Genomic DNA, 5,793 nt, shown 5'->3' with positions numbered 1-5,793 from the left:
CTGCCCTCCTCCGGCGGGATCCGGATGCTCTGCTCCCACCTGCAGGATGGAGCGCAAGGTGGTGTCTGGCTCTCACCAGACTCACCCCTGCATCCCGCCCGGGGGCCCTGCCCCCCAGCCTCCCCCCCCCCCCCAGTGATTAATAGATGCCCTGCAAACCGCTCAGGGAGGCCTGGCCCTGCCCTCACACTCCGGACCGGCACTTGGGGCTCATGCCAGCCCTGCGAACCAGTCTCCAGCCTCGACCAAGAGAACCCTTCCTCTCGCACCCCCTTGCACCCCCTCCCACTCCCTCCCACCCCACACCTGCCCGCCCAGGTCTGTCCCCCAAGCTCCTGGCGCCACCTGCTGGGCCAAGTAGAGGCTTGCGGGGCTCCACCTACTCAAGCATTGAAGCCCAGGTGGGAACTTTGATGGGGAGGGGCTCAGGAGGAGAGGGGGTTCAGAGGTGGAGGGGCTCAGATGTGGAGGGTCCTGTGAGACCTTGGGTGGCCTGAGGAGGGGTGGCTCAGGAACACGCACAGGCACACACGCACACACACCACGGCGGTTCCTGGGGACGCACTGCCCCCCTGTGGCAGCAGGTGGCACTGCATGGAGCCCATTCAACCACCCCGCGGGGAGGCTGGAATCTGTGCGGGGACCTGGAGACCTGAGTGAGGGCAGAACATGGCGAGCCAGGGACCCCTTGCTTAGGCTATGAGTCCCCAAGGATAGTCTGGGTCTGGTACTTGGAGCCCAGGTTTCCAAACCTAGCAGTCCCATGCCCCCACCCCCTTACCCCCCACCTCCGTGCAGGAGGCTCCCGCGAGAGAGCCGTAGTCTGGTCGTAAGGCTCAGACCTGCCCTTCCTGGGGACCCGGGCTGGACACGGGCAGAGCAGCCGGGCCCTGCTGAGGGCTGAGGAACAGAAATTAAACCCCAAAGAAGTGAAAGAAGTAATAAAACAAGAGCAGATAGAGATGAGCTAGAAAACAGGTGAACAGTAGAGGAAACGGGTGAAACCTAAAGCTGGTTATTCAAAAAGGTTAAACTCTTTATCCAGTATATGGATAAATTTCCAGCTGGTCTGATCAAGAAAAATAAAAAGAGTTCCCATTGTGGCTCAGGGGCTAAGAACTTGACATAGCGTCCGTGAGGATGCAGCTTCAATCCCTGGCCTCGCTCAGTGGGTTAAGGCTCCGGTGTTGCCTCAAGCTGTGGTGTGCCTCGCAGATGCGGCTCAGATCTGGCGTGGCTGTGGCTGTGGTGTAGGCCAGCAGCGGCAGCTCTGATTCAACTCCTAGCCCGGGAATTTTCATGGGCCTCAGGTGCGACTACAAAAAAAAAAAAAAAGGAAAGGAAAGGAAGAGACGAGTGATTACTATCAGGAGTCAGAGAGAATGTATCCCCTTGTATCCAGAGACATTACAAGAATGATATTTCAGCGTTATTCATTGATGACCAAAAATTGGGCAACTTAGATGAAATGGAAAAATTCCTTGAAAGACAGAAATGATCAGAATAGGCTCAAGAGAAATACATCGTCAGAATAGCGCTGTATCTATTCAAGAAACTCCCTTTACAGTTTAAATTTCGCCGCAAAGAGTGTTCCCGGCCCACGTGGCTTTGGTGGATCCAACCAAACGTTTGGGAAAGAAACGTCCATTCTACACGGTCTCTTCCAGAAAACGAGATTTTCTGAGGCCACCTTTTTCCTGAGACCAAAATCAGACAAGACATCGCAAGAAAATTTTAGACCCAGATCCCGTAGAAACAAGGACACAAACATCTATTAACAAGATTAGGAAGTCAAATTAGGTGACCTGCAAAGCGAACACACCGGGGCCCCAGCCAGCGCGTCCCAGGAAGGCAAGGCTGGTTCGCTCTGAAATCCACCAGCAAGGAAGTTCGCTGGCCGCCCAGCAGCTTACGGATCCAGCACTGCCACAGCTCTGGCTCAGGCTGCAGCTCTGGCGCTGGCTTGATCCCTGGCCTGGATCTGCAGGCGCAGCAGATGAAATAAAATAAAATACATCGACCGACTGTACCACATGAGCCGGATAGACAAGTTTCCTACGATCACCTCACTAGATGCGGCAGAGGCATCTGACGAAATTCAACCCTACTCATGACAAGAGCGCCCGGCACACCAGGAAGGGGATGGAACTTACCTTGGTAAGAGCGTCTCTACAAAACCTGAACCTGAGGGGAACGTCACGCTTAATGATGAAAAGCCTTTTTTTTTTTTTTTTTTTTGTCTATTTGCCTTTACGTGAGCCACTCCCGTGGCATATGGAGGTTCCCAGGCTAGGGGTCTAATCGGAGCTGTAGCTGCCAGCCTACGCCAGAGCCACAGCAACTCGGGATCCGAGCTGCGTCTGCAGTCTACACCACAGCTCAGGGCAACGCCGGATCATTAACCCACTGAGCAAGGGCAGGGACCGAACCCGCCACCTCATGGTTCCTAGTCGGATTCGTTAACCACTGCGCCACGACGGGAACTCCTTTTTTTTTTTTTTTTTTTTTTGGTCTTTTTTTTTTTGTCATTTCTTGGGCCGCTCCTGCAGCATATGGAGGTTCCCAGGCTAGGGGTCTAATCAGAGCTGCAGCTCTGGGCCTACACCAGAGCCACAGCCATGCAGGATCTGAGCCGCATCTATGACCTACACCACAGCTCACGGCAACGCCGGATCCTTCACCCACGGAGCAAGGGCAGGGATCGAACCGGCAACCTCATGGTTCCTCATCGGATTCGTTAACCACTGCGCCACGACGGGAACTCCTCAATGATGAAAAACGTAACGCTGCCCCCAGGTTGGGAGAAGGCCGGCATGTCCACTCTCACGGCACCAACCTAACCTTGTCCTGGGGGTCCTGGCCAGGGCAGGGGGCAGGAAGGCGGGAAAAGAAAGAGAAGGCGTACGGGTTTAAGAGGAAGCGCTCCCTGGTGGCACAGCAGGTCAAGCAGCCAGTGTTGTCACCGCTGAGGCGCAGGTCCCTTCCCTGGCCCGGAAACGGCCCCATGCCGAGGGTGCCAGCGAAAAAGTTAAAAGCAGAAGGAAGACGTGATCCTGTGGGTAGGAAATCCTCTTAAAATCACACGAGAAGCCACTAGAACGAATAAGTTTAGCAAAGTTGAGGAACAAAGGGTCCATTTAGAAAGATCAACTACCTTTTTTTCTGCTTTTTTAGGGCCACAGCTGTGGCCTGCGGAAGTTCCTAGGCTAGGGGTCGAACGGGAGCTGCAGCTGTGGGTCTACGCCACAGCCACACCGCAGTTTGTGGCAATGCCAAATCTTTAACCCACAGAATGAGGCCAGGGGTAGAACCCGCATCCTCGTGGACACTAGTTCTCAACCCACTGAACCATAACGGGAACTCCAAGAAAAATCGACTGCATTTCTGTATATGAGTAGGGAAGCACTGGAAAATGCCATAAAAAAATTTGCAACAGGAGTTCCCATCATGGCGCAGTGGTTAACAAATCCGACTAGGAACCATGAGGCTGCGGGTTCGATCCCTGGCCTCGCTCAGTGGGTAAAAGATCCGGAGTTGCCGTGAGCCGTGGTGTAGGTCGCAGATGCGGCTCGGATCCCGTGTTGCTGTGGCTCTGGCGTAGGCCCAGAGCTGCAGCTCCGATTAGACCCCTAGCCTGGGAACCTCCATATGCTACGGGAGCGGCCCTAGAAAAAGGTAAAGAGACAAAAAAAAAAAAAAGAAAATTTTACAATAGAATACAAAACATCAAATCCTCAAAATAGTGAGTCAAATGATCAAAATAATGAAAAAATACAGAAGACTTTTGAATAAAGACCTGGCAAGCTTTGCTGAGAAGCTAGATAGCTGGAGAGAGGACCTGTATTTATGGACCAGAAAATTAAGTATTTCTCAGGCTGTCATTCTCTCCAAAATAATGCAGAGGTTCACTGCAAATTCTATCAAAATTCCAGGAGGTTCTTGAAAATTTTTTGACAAGAGGATTCTCATTGGAATTGCCAAGGATTTGGACATCAAGAGAATTTTTTAGAAGTAGACAAAATGTGGAGTTCCCGTCGTGGCGCAGTGGTTAACGAATCCGACTAGGAACCATGAGGTGGCGGGTTCGATTCCTGGCCTTGCTCCGTGGGTTAACGATCCGGCGTTGCCGTGAGCTGTGGTGTAGGTTGCAGACGCGGCTCGGATCCCGCGTTGCTGTGTCTCTGGCGTAGGTCGGTGGCTACAGCTCCGATTCAACCCCTAGCCTGGGAACCTCCATATGCCGAGGGAGCGGCCCAAGAAATAGCAACAACAACAACAACAAAAAAAAGACAAAAGACAAAAAAAAAAAGTAGACAAAATTTGAAGGACCAACACTTTAAAGACTTACTATGGAGCCCCAGTGATTACAAAGGGCAGAGTTCCCACGGTGGCTCAGCGACAACAACCCCCACTAGCATCCATGAGGATGTGGGTTCGATCTTCGGCCTCGCTCCGTGGGTGAAGGATCCGGCGTTGCCGCGAGCTGGGGTGTAGGTTGCAGATGCGGCTCGGATCCTGAGTTGCTCTGGCTGTGGTGTAGGCCGGTGGCTACAGCTCCGATTAGATCCCTAGCCTGGGAACCTCCATGTGCCACACGTGCGGCCCTAAAAAGCAAAAAAATAAGTAAGTAAAACTAAAAATAAATGAGAAAATGCAGCACTGGCAGAAGCATAGAAAAATGGGTTAATGGAAAACAGAACAGGGATGCAGAAATTGACCCCAAACGTGTGGGCAAAGGATTTGCGTACAAGCTACCAAGTCCACTCAATAGGGAAAGGAAATCTTTTTAATAGATGGAGCTGGAAAAACTGGATGTGCATAGGGAAAAGAAATTGAACCTTGGCGTTCCCGTCCAAGTGGTTAACGAATCCGACCAGGAACCATGAGGTTGTGGGTTCGATCCCTGGCCTCGCTCCGTGGGTTAAGGATCTGGCGTTGCTATGAGCTGTGCTGTAGGTCACAGACCTGGCTCGGAACCTCCATATGCCTCGGGTGAGGCTCTAAAAAGAAAAGAAAAAGAAAGAGGGAGAAGAAAAAGAAATCATAATTTTCTTCTCATCAGAAGACATCATCGGAGTTCCTGTTGTGGCTCGGCAGTAACGAACCCAGCTAGTATCCATGAGGAGGCAGGTTCCATCCCCAGCCCCACTCAGTGGGTTGAGGGTCTGGCGTGGCTCCGGCTGTGGCCCAGGCTGGCGGCCGCAGCTCCCACTTGGCCCTTAGCCTGGGAACTTCCACTTTGCTCTACACCTGAAACTAACACAGCGTTGTAAACCAGCTAGATCTCAACTTTTTTGCTTTTTGTCTTTTGTTGTTGTTGTTCTTTTTGCCTTTTCTAGGGCTGCGCCTGCGGCATATGCACGTTCCCATGCTAGGGATCGAATCAGAGCCACACCACAGCCACAGCCACGCGGGATCCGAGCCGCGTCTGCGACCTACACCCCAGCACACGGCAACGCTGGATCCTTCACCCACGGAGCAAAGCCAGGGATCGAACCCGCAACCTCATGGTTCCTGGTCGGATTCGTTCACCACTGCACCACGACGGGGCCTCCGTTTTTTGTCTTTTTTTAATTAAAGTACAGCTGACTTACCATGTGGTGCCCCTTTCTGCTGTACAGCCAGTTGACCCAGTCACACACACAGATACGCTCTGTTTCTTGTATCATCGTCCACCGTGGTCTTTGAAAGCGACTGGGCACCGTTCCCTGCGCTGGGCAGCAGGACCTCTCTGCTGTTCATTCTGAAGGTCACAGTTGGCATCGACCAACCCACGTGCCCAGTTCCTCCCAC

General features: G+C 52.6%; 1 long non-coding RNA gene across 1 annotated transcript; it reads right to left on the bottom strand.

Annotated features, from left to right (window-relative positions):
- Positions 1-1,519: 1,519 nt before the first annotated feature.
- On the bottom strand, positions 1,520-5,793 carry LOC110258071. Its single transcript, XR_002340968.1, has 2 exons — positions 5,595-5,793; positions 1,520-1,697 (listed from the first exon to the last, which is right to left on the bottom strand). It is a non-coding gene; the product is annotated as an uncharacterized LOC110258071 (long non-coding RNA).

This window comes from Sus scrofa, unplaced genomic scaffold, assembly GCF_000003025.6.
Source record: "Sus scrofa isolate TJ Tabasco breed Duroc unplaced genomic scaffold, Sscrofa11.1 Contig1206, whole genome shotgun sequence".
Classification (NCBI taxonomy): Eukaryota; Metazoa; Chordata; class Mammalia; order Artiodactyla; family Suidae; genus Sus; species Sus scrofa.
Note: the sequence above shows the minus strand (reverse complement) of the source record. Positions and strands in the feature narration are given on the sequence as shown.